Raw genomic sequence first — 13,787 nt, forward strand, 5'->3', positions numbered from 1 at the left:
TTTTTTTTGTTAGTTTAAAGGAAGTTGGAGCACACATCTATACTTTGCATCCCTAGAGGACTTGTGGCCTCTCACAACCCCAGCCCCTGTAAGTTCGTGTGAAAATAATCTCTGCACGGTGCAAGGCCGCCCTCTGCTGGTAATCGAGGCTGCAGCAAAACGGCATCGGGGACCTGAGTATCTTTATCCCCGTAACTCCATCACACCCGTGGGAGCCCCTTTTGAGCTCAGACCTGACTCTTCAGTCCCCTGGCCCTGTCTCTGCCCTGTCTCCTTGCAGCAGCTCAGATCTATGCTGTAGGTATCCCTTCTCCTGCACTGATCTCTCCTGCATCTAGATATTGTAGCTTGTCTCCAGTCCTGTTGCCAGCCCCATCTCCTCTGACTGCACTCCCTAGTCAGAATCTGGACCTCCTTCATTGTCTTCTGTGTCTGGGACAGGTGATGCACCCTGTCCCTGGCACTCAGCTGTGCACCGCTGATGAGGGCACTGCCTGTGCTGGGGTTCACCAGCTCCTTGTTCCCCTTTCCCTGGAAAGCAGAGAGCCCTTGATGCAATGGTGTTTATGGATACAATGGGGATGTCATGGATCTGTCTTTATCATGTTCCATGGTTCCAGCCTATGCATTGCTGATATGTTTCTACACAGACGTTACACTTTTCACAAGAAATCACTGTGGGTTTTTTTTTTGTGTGTTTTTTGGTTGGTTGGTTGGTAGGCTTGTTTTTCAATTGCCAGGGCCATCTGGGGTCCTGGCTTATCTTCCCTATCACCTTTTTGAACAGTATTTCTCTTTTGCTGCTATATAAGCTGAGCCCCTGAAGAAGTCTCTGCATTGGTCCTGTCACTACCAGTAGCTTGCCTGCTCACACCCTGTGCCCCAAAATAACCTGGCCTGAGCTGGTGACATCCACAACACCCCGGTGTTGCGACTGGCCCATTGGAACCCCTGCTGGCCTCCCTGCAGAGGACAGGTCCTCTGGTTCCCAACAGGTTGGCCCTGTTCCTGAAGCCATTTGAAGAGACAGGTACTGCAAGTCCACAACTACTCATTCACAGACTTTATTATGTGTTCCACTACCTCACAGCATGGGATGTTTTATTTACTCTGCACCAATGCTTTTGCAGATATACAGGTATTTATTTTTTGTGTCTTCAGAAATGCAAATATGCACATATGACTAGAGGTAAGTAAATAAATGTATACATATATATATAAAAGTGTGTCTATGTATAAAAACACTGTGTATATTTAAACATATTTGCATACACGTGTCTGTACACGCACACACTGCACGTATAGTAGATAGATATTTTCCCATTTAGCGCTTCCTGGTTGAAAGGCAGCGGGCCACCAATCAGCGAGCGAGCGCAGGGCACGTGGCTCGAACAGCACAAAGCCAATCAGAGGGGTTCTGTGGTAATAGGGCTCCCTTCCCACCACAAAATGTCGGCCATCATGAAATGGTGGCTGTCACAAAATGTCGGCCCCCAGTGTGTTGCACGGGGAGGGAGTTCTTGTTCCCATGGCAACTGAATAAGCTAGACGCATAGGCCAGTTTGGGCTGCCACTCTCAAGAGAAGGCGTAATTCAGAGGAGGGAGGGGGGTTCTGCCTGCTGGAGGGTAAGGCTTGCGGGAGGTTCTTGGAAGCCTGCGAGCAGTGGCAGAGGTTGCTGCTGTCCCGCTGCGAGCAGAGGCTCTGTAACTCACATGTCGCTTCTGGCTGAGCAAAGTCATCTACAGGTCCCTCCAGGCCGTTGGGGTGGCTTCAGTCAGGTGAGTTTCAAGACGAGCCAGAGGAACGTCTCTTCTAAGGCAAACCCAATGCTGCCATCTGCCCCATCTGTGGAGCATGTTGCTGTCCTCAGCTTCCTGCAGAAGGAGAGTGCTGAGCCCTCAGAGGATGCTTTGCTTCCAGGCGGTTTTTGCTCCTTTGTGGTCGGTGGCAAGGAGGACAGTGCTGGGAGCTCAAGGTAGTGCCTTCAGTAGCTCTGCTCTTCAGAGCCAGCTGGGCTTCTGTTCCTCGGCAAAAGGAGCTGCACTCATTTCTCCCAGAAATGTTGCATCAGGAGTTTGGCAGTGCAAGTGAGGACTTTTTCCAGCAAATGCAAGGCAATCTTGGCAGCAGCAGTTGAACTTGTTTCTCTGAGTATGTGGAGCCTTGGCTGCTGTCAGCACTGCGGGGAACAGCATCAGCATTGCAAGGCAAGATCTGGCACAGGCTGTCATGGCGCTCTTCCTTTATGGAGCCCTATAGAGTGTTTAGTCTTAGCCACAGATTCAGATGTTTGCCCCTTGCTTTTTCAACTTTATTGCTTAGCACAGTGTTGCATACAGGGAAGCACAGGAAAATGCTCACCTGATTGTTTTAAAGACTGATGTTTGGTTTCATTTCCAGCAGGTGGTGCCACTGAGAGAAGGAGTGTGCTATCCTGGCCCTTCGCTGAGTTACACAGCTCTGCTGCTGCCAGTGCACTTGGGCAGTGGGGATTTAACAGCAGAAGAGCACTCTTTGGCCAGCATCTGATGGCTGTAGGGAAGATGGCGCACTGTGCAAGCAGATCCAGTAGAGAAAGGCTGGTAAGGGAGTATCTGTCCCTCTGGCTTTGTCAGAGAGGCAGCATTCTCAGGAGAGATACCATGGACCTCAGGAGATGGGTGATTTAGTTGTTTTTCTCCTGGCACAGCTTTTGACAGGCATGGCCTTCAAGTTAGTTGCCAGCACAAAAGTGGAAGGAGCCAATGGTAGGAGAGTTGTCATTTCTTTTGGAAGAAGGCTCCAGGGGAGACAACCCACTGCCAGGAATAATAAAGTTAGATCTGGTCCTCTGCATGAATCTTTGTGATCTTCTGGAAATCCTTCAAATTACTCCTCAGTACCAGAAGCCTCCATGTTTTGTTATGTTTCCAGGAAAATCCTCAGGCACGGGCTAACACTGACAAATATCTAAATAGTGTTGTTGAGCTAAGAAGGTTCTTTGACAGTTTCCTGCCACTGAGTTTTCCAAAAGTCTGGCTGTGTTATTTTTTTCCCTCATTTGAAGCAATCTTTGCAGTACAGTCATCCCGGGGGAATGGTTTTAAATTAAAAGAGGGGAGATTTAGATTAGAGGCCAGGAGGAAATTCTTCACTCAGAGGTTGTTGAGGCACTGGAACAGGTTGTCCAGGGAGGTTTTGGATGTCCCACCCCTTGAGGTGTTACTATTAATATGGGATATTGATAATTAATATATATAATGTTAATATTATTATACGATGTGTATTAATAGTGTTACTATTAATATGGGATATTGATAAACCTCCTTAAAATATTCTCTTTACCTGTCTGTCTACATTTTATCTCAAGTCATTTCCCAGCCCTGTAAAGTAAAAGGAACCGTTTTCCTGACACTGTCACTAGATAGCTAGTTACTAGGGAATCAGGTCGTGGGAAGCTCAGAAACTAAAAAGGCACCATTCTTTATTTCTTACTTTGGTCTTCATTTCTTAAAATTCACAGAAACATATAATTATTTGGGGTGGAAAACACCTCTATGATCACTGTGTCCAACCATTAACCTAGCACTCTCAGTCCACTGCTAAACCATATCCCTAAGTGCCACATCCCCACATCTCTTAGTTGCCTCCAGGAATTGCGACTCCACTACCTCCGTGGGCAGCATGTTCCAATGCCCAACCAGCCTTCTCATGAACAAATTCTTGCTGACACACAATCTAAACCTCTTTTGGGGCAACTTGATGCCATTGCCTTATCACTTGTCACCTGAGAAATGAGACTGACACACTCAGTAAGAAAAAAGGGTTAATGCTAGGAGAAGGAGTTAGTGTTAGCATTAGTAAGACAAAGTGAGAGAAAAGATAGAAAAAAAGTTAGTTTGGGGGAGAAAGAAGAGATTGGAGACCTAAAAGAGGCAGTTGACGGGCTGTGCTCCTTCTCCTCTACCAAGACAGGGACTCCCTCTTGTTAAGACTTGCACCTTCATCTTTTGGTCAGGAATACATTTGACTAGTGCTATTATCATATATTAGCACTATTGCAGTAAGTGTATGTTGTGGTTTCACCTGGCAGGCAGCTCAGCACCACACAGCCATATGCTCACCCCTCATCCCCCGTGGGCTGGGGGACAGAATCAGAGAAAAAAAAAAAAAAAAGAAAAAAAAAAGTAAAAGCTCATGGCTTGAGATAAAGATAGTTTAATCAGACAGAAAAGGAAGAGAAATATAATGTGTACAAAGCAGGTGATGTACAATGCCCTTGCTGACCACCCACTGACTAATGCCCAGCCCGTCCCCAAGCAGCGGTCCCTCTCCTACTCCAGCCCGCTACGCCATGAAATTGTTCAGCATGACACCACATGGTATGGAACATCCCTTTGGCCAATCTGGTCAGCTGTCCTGACTGAATCCCTTCCCAGCTTCTTGTGCGCTCCCAGCCTCCTCGCTGGTGGGGTGCTATGAGAAGCTGAAAAGTCCTTGACTTAGTGTAAGCACTGCTTCGCAACAGCTAAAACTTCAGCATGTTACCAGCATTATTCTCATGCTAAATCCAAAACACAGCACCATACCAGCTACCAGCAGGACAATGAACCCTATCCTAGCTGAAACCAGGACAATACCAACCTCTTATTCCATACCATGTATGTCATGCTCAGGTCCCACACTTTCCAGTACTTTCCAATTAATCACCACTTTTCATATATGTATATGAAACATCCACTGAGTTTGTTTAGTCTGTGAATGACTTTGGGCTCCATCTCTCACAACAATCTTTCAGTGCAGAAGAGATGGTGTGTGGTGTTGGATCCTTGCATGCTGAAGCTTGTTGTGATTCCATCACACTGCTGTACAGGATCCCATTGGCCTTCTTGGCCACCAGGGCACCCTGCTGGCTCATGGTCAACCTGTCGTCCACCAGGACCCCCAGGTCCTTCTCCACAGACCTCCTCTCCAGCAGGTCATCCCCCAGCCTGTACTGATACATGTGGTTGTTCCTTCCCAGGTGCAGGACTCTACACTTGCTCTTGTTAAACCTCATTTGGTTTCTTCCTTCCCATCTCTCCAGCCTGTCCAGGTCTTGCTGAATGGCAGTACTGCCTTCTAGTGTGTTGGCAACTCCTCCCAGCTTTGTATCATCGGCATACTTGCTGAGGGTGGACACTATTCCCTCATCAAGGTTGTCGATGAAGACGTTGAACAAGACCGGACCCAGCACCAACCTCTGGGAAACATCGCTAGTTGCAGGTCTCCAGCCACACTCTGCACCACCGATCACCACCCTCTGAGCTCGGCCAGTCAGCCAGTTCTCAACCCACCTTACTGTTCACTCATCTATCCCTCACTTTCTCAGCTTTGTTAGCAGGATGTCGTGGGAGACAGTATCAAAAGCCTTGCTGAAGTCAAGGTAGATGACATCTACTACTCTCCCGCCATCTACTCGCTGGTGATCATGGAAGGCAATGAGGTTGGTCAAGCACAATTTGTCCTTGGTGAATCCATGCTGACTACTCATAACCTTCTTCTCTTCCAATGCTTGGAGGTGGCATCCAAAACAAGCTGTTCCAACACCTTTCCAGGGACAGAGGTGAGACTGACTGGCCTGTAGTTTCCCGGATCCTCCTTCTTGCCCTTTTTTAAGACCAGAATGACATTGGCTATTTTCCAGTCCTCAGACACCTCTCCTGTTCTCCAAGACCTTTCAAAGATGATAGAGAGTGGTTCAGCGATCACCTCCGGTAACTCCCTCAGCACACTTGGATGCATCCCATCAGGGCCCATGGATTTGTCTGTGCTGATCCCACTCAGATGCTCCTGAACCACGCCCTCGTCAACCATAGCAGAGTTCTCCATTTCCCAGACTCTTTCTCCTCCCTTCAGGGTCCAGGAGTCCCAGGCGGGAATCTTTGAAGCAAAGACCGAAGCAAAGAAGGCATTCAGTATCTCTGCCTTCTCAGCGTCCCCTGTTACCAGGACACCCTCCACTTTCAGCAGGGGACCCACATTATCCCTAGTCTTCCTTTTACTGTTTACATACTTAAAAAAAAACTTCTTATTATCCTTTATCTCCTTTGCAAGCTTTGTCTCCAAGTGGGCTATAGCCTTCCTTGTCTCATCCCTGCAGGCCCTGACAACACTCCTATACTCCTATACAAGCCCTTTTTCGACGTCTTATAGACCTTCTTCCTTTTGATCTTGTCTATGAGTGCATTCCTCATCCATGCAGGTCTCCTGCCCCCCTTCCCCGATTTCCTACTCTTTTGGATGCATTGATCCTGAGCTTCGAAGAAGTGCTGTTTAAATGTTGCCCAGCTCTCACAAGCACCCTTGCCTTCTAGCAAACTAGCCCATGAGATACCCCCAGTTAGGTCCCAGCAGAGGTTGAAGTTGTCTCTTAAAGTCCAGGGCAGTAATCTTACTTTTTGGCTTACTTCTTCCACCAAGTTCCATCTTGAACTCCACCATCTCATGGTTGCTGCATCCCATGCTGCCCCCAACCTTCACATCCCTAACAAGCCCCTGCCTGTTGGTAAGAACAAGGTTCAGAAGCAGCCCCCGCCTCGTCGGCTCCTCCACTACTTGCGTCAGAAAATTATCTTCAACACATTGTAGGAACTGTTTGGACTGCGCGTGCCTGGCCAAGTTGCTTACCCAACAGATGTCTGGATGGTTAAAGTCCCCCAGGAGAACCAGCACCCAGGATTGGGAGGCTGCTTCCAGCTGCTTGTAGAAGGCCTCACTGACCTTCTCCTCCTGATCTGGTGACCTGTGGTACACCCCTACAACAGTGTCACCCATACCAGCCCACCCCTTAATTCTCACCCACACGCTTTCCACTTGTTCTTCACCCTCCCCCAGGTGGAGCTGGGTACATTCTAATTGCTCTCCCACATAAAGTGCAACTCCTCACCCTTGCTTCCACAACCTGTCTTTCCTAAAAAGGACATAGCCCTCCATGACAGCATTCCAGTCATGCAAGCTGTCCCACCATGTCTCCGTGATCGCAATGAGATCGTGTCCCTGTGACCGTACACAGATCTTGAGCTCATCCTTTTTATTTCCCATGCTTTGTGCATTGGTATACAGGCATTTTAGGAAAGCAGCAGGCATAGTTACCCCTAGAGGGATGCAAGAAGAAGATTCCGGATGGGGTATCGGGATCACTACCTTCTCTGAGGAGCCCTCAAACGATTCTATGGGGCAACTCAGAGGTTTTTCCTTACTATCTTCAACAGTGACAGCAGTGACATCTCCCAGCCCTTCTCTGTCACTTCTAACTCCCCTCCCTTTCCCCGCTGAACCTAGTTTAAAGCCCTGGTAATAACTCCAGAGAACTTATTCACCAATGTGCTTGTGCCCCACTTGGGCACAAGTTGGAGTCCATCGGCAGCCCTAATACCCTGCTTCTCAAAGGCCTGCCCAAGATCAAAACACCCAAAGCCTTGGTCCAGACCCAATACCCTCAGCCACTCATTTACCTGTCCTGTTCTCCTCCTTCTTTCTGGGTCCTGGTCACCCATCGGGAGGACAGATGGGAACGGATAGTAGTCGTAGTCCTCCGGTTTAATGAGCTGTGGCAGAGCCTTCCTAACGTCTCTGACATGTGCTCTAGGAAGACAACACACCTCTCTGGAGAGGTTATTCAGACAGCAAGCCGGAGCCTCAGTGCCCCCTGGCAAGGAGTCCCCGATCACTAAGACTCTCCGCCCTTTTTTTGTGTCACTGGTTTGGATGCAGTGCCCCATCCAGCCCCACTCCCTATACTTGGTACTTCCCTCAACCTTGACATGCTTCTCAGGGCCTGGGTTCTGACTACCGTCCAGACCGTCATCCTTTTCCCTTCCCTGCTTGAGAGCCTTGAATCTATTACCCGGGGACACCGTGGGGGTTTCTGGCACTGTGGGTGTTGGGGGCAGACACCTCCTTGTTCTTCAAGCTGAGACAAGGTCCAGCCCCTTTCCTCTTGTGGGCGGTCGAGCCCTCTGTCCTGCAGGTGAGCAGCTGGATTGGCTACTACCCCTTGCAGGAACTTAGGAGGGGGTTGCTGGGCCTCACTGGGGGCAGGTTGACACCTCCTATCCATCTCCCTCAGAGACTCCGAGGAGCCCCTAAGGCTGCCGGTTTCTCGCTGCAGCCCAACCATCTGCTTAAGCAGTTCCTTGAGCAGGGCACACCTGCACACATGACAGCCCTCTCTTCCCTCAGGACACAGGGGGGCCTCCAGATTCCAGAGCTCCTCGCAGTCTCCAGTCTGGACTGCCACTTTACCCCTCAGGGGATCCATCTGGGTGCCCACATGAGCCCAGAGAGGCTGTGTTCCCTCAGTTTGGGTTGCCACCTCAGCCTGGCTGCTGCAATGGCTGCTCACCATGGTGAATTTTAAGTTGTAAAAGGCAGAGTTCCTAGAGGAGAGGACAGGAGGAGAAAGGGTGGTGGGTAAGGGAGCAGAGGATCCTCTCTGAGCTCCTCCCTGCTCCGCCTGTACTGCCCCACCTGTACTGCCTGCGCTAACTGCCAAGCCAGTCCTGTCTGAGCATCCCGTTCGTGGTTCGCTCTTTGTCCCAGGTGTCTATGTGGTTGTTTCAGAAACGAGTCCTGTTGTCTGAGTCAATTCTTCACGGGGTGCCATGTTGCCATATGACTTGCTTTTCAAGCATTCTGGGAAGTGGCATGGGGCACTGGATGTGTTTCCAGCCATCTGGTGGTTGCTTCCACCATTGTAAGTACATGGCGTTTGCCGTTGCAGGTTTGAGGGAGTGTGACATAATCAATCTGCTAGACCTCCCTGTATTTATATTTCAGCCATTGTCCTCCATACCTGAGAGGCTTTAACCATTTGGCTTGCTTGATTGCAGCATGTGTTTCACAATCCTGAATAACCTGTCCAGTACTGTCCATGGTCAGGACCACCGCTCAGTCACAAGCCCACCTAGATGTTTCATCTCTTCCTTGATGGCGTGAGGTGTCATGGACCCACTGAGCTATAAATAATTCACCCTGCTGTTGCCAGTCCAGATCCACCTCAGACACTTCAGTCTTAGCAGCCTGATCCACCTGCTGGTTGTTTTGGTGTTCTTCAGTGGCCCGATACTTGAGTACATGAACATCTATGTGGCAAACATTTACAACCATGTTCACTATCTGGGCAGCAATTTCTTGCCAAAATGCAGCAAGACAACCCCTCCCTCCCTCCCTCCCATCCTTCCTTCCTTCCTTCCTTCCTTCCTTCCCTCCCTCCCTCCCTCCTTCCTTCCCTCCTTCCCTCTTTTTTCTTTTTTTTTTTTTTCAATTGCCAGGACCTCCTAATCTACCCTAATTATCATTCTGCTTTAACAGTTTTTCCTCTTTTACGGCTATATAAGCTGAGCCTCTGAAGCAGCCACCGCACTGGTCCTGTCACTGCCACCAGCCCACATGCTGACTCCCTGACTCCCTCTGCCCCAAAATTAACTGGCCTGAGCTGGTGAGATCCACAACACCCCAGTGCCACCACTGGCCTGTAGGAGCCCCCTCTGGCCTCCCTGCAGCAGACAGGTCTGCTCTGGTTCCCGGACATATTGGCCCTGCTCCTGCAGCCCTTTGAGGAGGCAGGGCCTGCCAGTCCACTGCTCCTCATTCACAAATGTTATTATGTGCTCCACTAGCTTTTAGCACAGGATATTCTATCTACTCTGAACCTGTGCTGTTGCAGATATACAGGTAGTTTCTGTCTTTTTAGAAATGCAAATATGCATATACGACTACAGTTAAGTAAATAAATGTGCACAAGTATATAAAATAGTGTATCCATATATAAAAACACTGTACATTTACACATATTTGCATTTATTTGTATTTATACATACATGTGTCCGTACATACACACACTGCACATATCGTAAATAGATATTTTCATATTTAGTGCTTCCTGGACGAAAGGCAGTGAGCTGCCAATCAGCAGGAGCGCAAAGGGCACGTGGCTTGAACAGCACGCAGCCAGAGGGGTTCTGTGAGAACAGGGCTCCCTCCCCGCCACAAAATGTCGACCATCATGAAATGGTGGGTGTCACCAAATGGTGGCCCCCAGTGTGTTGTAGGGTGAGGGACTTCCTGTTCCCATGGCTACTGTATAAGCTGGCCACATAGGCTGGTTTGGGCTGCCAGTCACAACAGTAGGCGTAATTGGGAGGGAGGACGTGACGCTGGGAGGATGTGCCAGGGCAGATTGCTGGTGGCAGAGGCTGGTGGGAGGCTCTTGGAGGCCTGGGAGCAGTGATAGAGGCTGCTGGTGGCCCACTGCGAGGAGAGGCTCGATAACCCACCCTCACTTCTGGCTGAGCCAAGTCATCTGCAGGTTCCTCCAGGTGGTTGGGGTGCTTTCTGCCAGGTGAGTTTCAAGATGAGCCTGAGGAATGTCTCTTCTTCAGCTGAGCTCATGCTGCCAGCTGCCCTATCCACGGAGCATGTCGCTGCCCGAGGTGCACCACAGAATGAGAGTAAAGAGCCCCAGCTATGCAGCAGGCAGGTGACAGTGTGCTTATCTGGACGACGACCGAAATCTTTTCACATATCTCGTAGGTCATGCTGAGAGAGGCATCAGGTAGTTATTGATGCTCTTATATCTTTGTCTTCCTGTTTGTCTGATGGCCCAACCAATTAGAGCAGCCTGCCTTGTATTCTTCTTCCTCCCCTGTCTTAGTAGGAGTTCCTCTGCTTTCTAAATGACCTTTGTCATTCATTGTTTCATCTTGCATATAGGGGCAACAGAAGCTGGCACAGACTGGTTTCCTGGCCTGGCAGTGGGGTCTGTAACTCGGGTTGGAGTGGCTGCAGGACCTGTCACAGGGGTTGTGGTGGAATTGATTGTGGCTTTGGAAGCATAGGCCAAGACCTGGCACATTGCAATTTGTGTCTCTTTGGAATATATACAATATATGTACAATTTTTCTTTTTTTCAACCCTTTAATTTCTCTTTTCTTCTGTTTTGAGAACTTGTGATCTTTATTTTACTGTTCCCACACTGCTCATCTTGTTTTTCTCAAACTTCTACCTTATTTTGGAACAGTGAGGCCTTCTACTGTCCACTTACCTACTTAGCATTTCTCATTATTATGACTACACAACTACCTTGGAATACAGAAAAGTAATTCTCTACTGCAAAAACACAACTTAGTTTCTCACAGTTCCCCCTCTTCTTTTCTTACTTCTATTGTTGTTTTGCACCTCTTCACATACTGCACTCTTGAGTTTTTCCAACATCAAGGTGCAATATTCTTCTTCGGATGTTACGGGGGATGACAGATATACAATGACATTATTATTATAATACCAGCAAATAGTTGTTTGAACCAATTCTATTCAGGTAACCACAAAGTTAGTTTCTCCCAAATGTTTCTAAATCCCCAGGAATTTTCATCTTGAGCCGCTCTATGTAGGATCTTGTTTTTTTCCCAAATATTTTTGAGATCAGTCAAATTCGTCCCATATGATCTACATACATACAGCAAGTAGCATTAATTATGGTGCATGCTCCTCCTTGTGAGCTTAGTAATGAATCTAATACTATTCGATTCTGGAGTACTATTTTTGCAAACTTCTTAACTCCTTTTGTAGTTCCTGGACTGCATCCAGAGTGTTATTTTCTAGTTTTTCAAAGATAGCTGATATATTTACAATAGGTTTTTTTTTTTTTTTTTAATTCACTCACCCCTAACTAAAGTAAAACCCACCTTCCAAAACTGTGAAATGCTCTAGAGAGGGCATGAACTAGAGAATTATCTGGAGTCCACTTAATTTTACGTGTGGTCTCAAGGGGGCTTCAGCTTTGTGGGTCTTCAGTAATAGTTACTTTTGGAATCATTGCCCAAGGGTGCAAGCTCCCTTCCATCCTAGGGGCAACACCTTCCTGGCTTTATGGCCACATAGCCAGTACCAGACCTTGCCATTCGGGACAGGCCATCTGGTTACAGGATTCTCATGTTGTATCTGGTGTGCATTATGTATATTGCATTCCTGTGGCTACCATATTCGGTACAGTATGGATTATTCTCTACTTCATGGATATTTCCACACCCAGGTCAGTACTATTGCCCCTTGAGTTTCTATCAATGTTGTTTAAAAGGCATCTTTGATAACACGCTATGTTGTAGCCAGGACTGTGTGTAGGGAGCTCAACTTCAAAATCTATTCCTTCCCAGGACTGAGTATGATCTGTCATTTTTAGAAATCTAGAGAATCCAGACACAGTTGCTGCTGGAAACAGCAATCAGGGACAAGGTCCTTTCAGTCTTTCTAGGCATCTGGGTGCAAATCCAACAATTATTTTGAGATAGAATTCGAGAGGTGTTCTGGATTAATTGGAAATGCTGATTTTTCCCTCCATCCTATCACTAATCCATTAAGAATAGGTATTACTAAGATAAACTTAAAATACATCATGTCTATGTATATATACACCCCTGTAATAATTAAGAAAGACAATAAAAATCACAAACTAATAAGGATTCTTCTGGTGGGGATTAAATACCCCCCTTTCTCCCACTTCCAGGGAGTGTTCCCTGCAAACACTCTAATTCTGTGCAATCCAATCCCTTTTACTCATTAATTCATTAAGAATTCTTCTAAAGAGAAGTTAAAGGTTTACAATAGATAGTTTCAACAGTTTTAACCTTAAAAGTCTTTCTTAATGCAGTCTCTCAGGTATCAGGGTTAACTGATGCTTTTACCCAGGTATGAGTGCTCCCTTTCTCAGCCGTTCTTCCTGCTGTCTCAGTAGTTGGGAGCACTTGGAACAGTCCATCCCACTCAGGTTGCAGCTTTGATTCTCTCCATATTCACATCAAAACACAATCTCCTGCTCGGAATGGATGGATCAGGACTTCCAAGGGTGGGGTTTGAGCTAATGATCCACAGGTCCTGAGAGATGACGGAGAACGACAGCCCGACTATATATTTCTTAAGAAAAGCATCTTTTGTCTCAAATTGAGGTAATTCATTCCCCTTGTCCAGGTACAGCAATCCAAATAATATTTCATGTGGTGAAACTCCCACATCTTTTCTTGGTGCAGTTTGAATTCAGAGAAGTGCCAAAGGTAAGCACTAGGTTTGGGGAAGCCGAGTTTCCAGAACTTAGTCAATTGCTTCTTTACTGTCTGATCCGCTCCACCCTTCCAGACGAGGAAGGATGCCAAGGAGTGTGAAATTTCCACTTAATTCCTAGAGTCCACATTAGCCCTTGCAATATTTCTGACATAAAGTGATTTCCTTAATCAGAGTCAATATTTTCAACAATTCCATACCTGGGAATTATTTATTCTAGAATTACTTTAGTTACTATGTTCACAGTAGCAGATACTGAAGGGAAAGCTTCCACCCACCCTGACAAATGATCGACCAAGACTAATAAGTATTTAAATCTGCCTACTCTTAGGAGTTCTGTAAAATCTACCTATACATTTTGGAAGCATTGAAATCCTGGTTCTCGCCCCCCTTTGGGCTGACTGGGGATAATTTTCCTATTTACCTTTTGTCATACTACACAACTCCTGCATACTTGTTCAGCCAGAGTATATATATTCCTACACATGCATATTTCCATAGCACAGCGTCACACATTGCTTGAATTCCCCAATGACCCTCTTGATGTAAAACAGTTAATATTTGCCTCATTAGTACTTTATTCAGCATTTCTCTCCCACCAGGGAGTATCCGTTTTCCGTTGGACTTTGTGACTCCTAATTCCTTAAAAACCTCTTTCTCTTAAAACTTTTTAGTTCTTTTTAGTTTTGGGTAGGGGTAGCTCAACAATTC

At 47.1% G+C, this 13,787-nt stretch overlaps 1 long non-coding RNA gene across 1 annotated transcript; it reads right to left on the reverse strand.

Moving 5' to 3' along the window:
* Positions 1–1,648: 1,648 nt before the first annotated feature.
* On the reverse strand, positions 1,649–9,137 carry LOC308186062. The gene is made up of 2 exons (XR_013943889.1): positions 7,478–9,137; positions 1,649–5,903 (listed from the first exon to the last, which is right to left on the reverse strand). It is a non-coding gene; the product is annotated as an uncharacterized lncRNA (long non-coding RNA).
* Positions 9,138–13,787: the final 4,650 nt, after the last annotated feature.

Source organism: Anser brachyrhynchus (assembly GCF_964034855.1).
Source record: "Anser brachyrhynchus genome assembly, chromosome: Z".
Lineage (NCBI taxonomy): Eukaryota > Metazoa > Chordata > Aves > Anseriformes > Anatidae > Anser > Anser brachyrhynchus.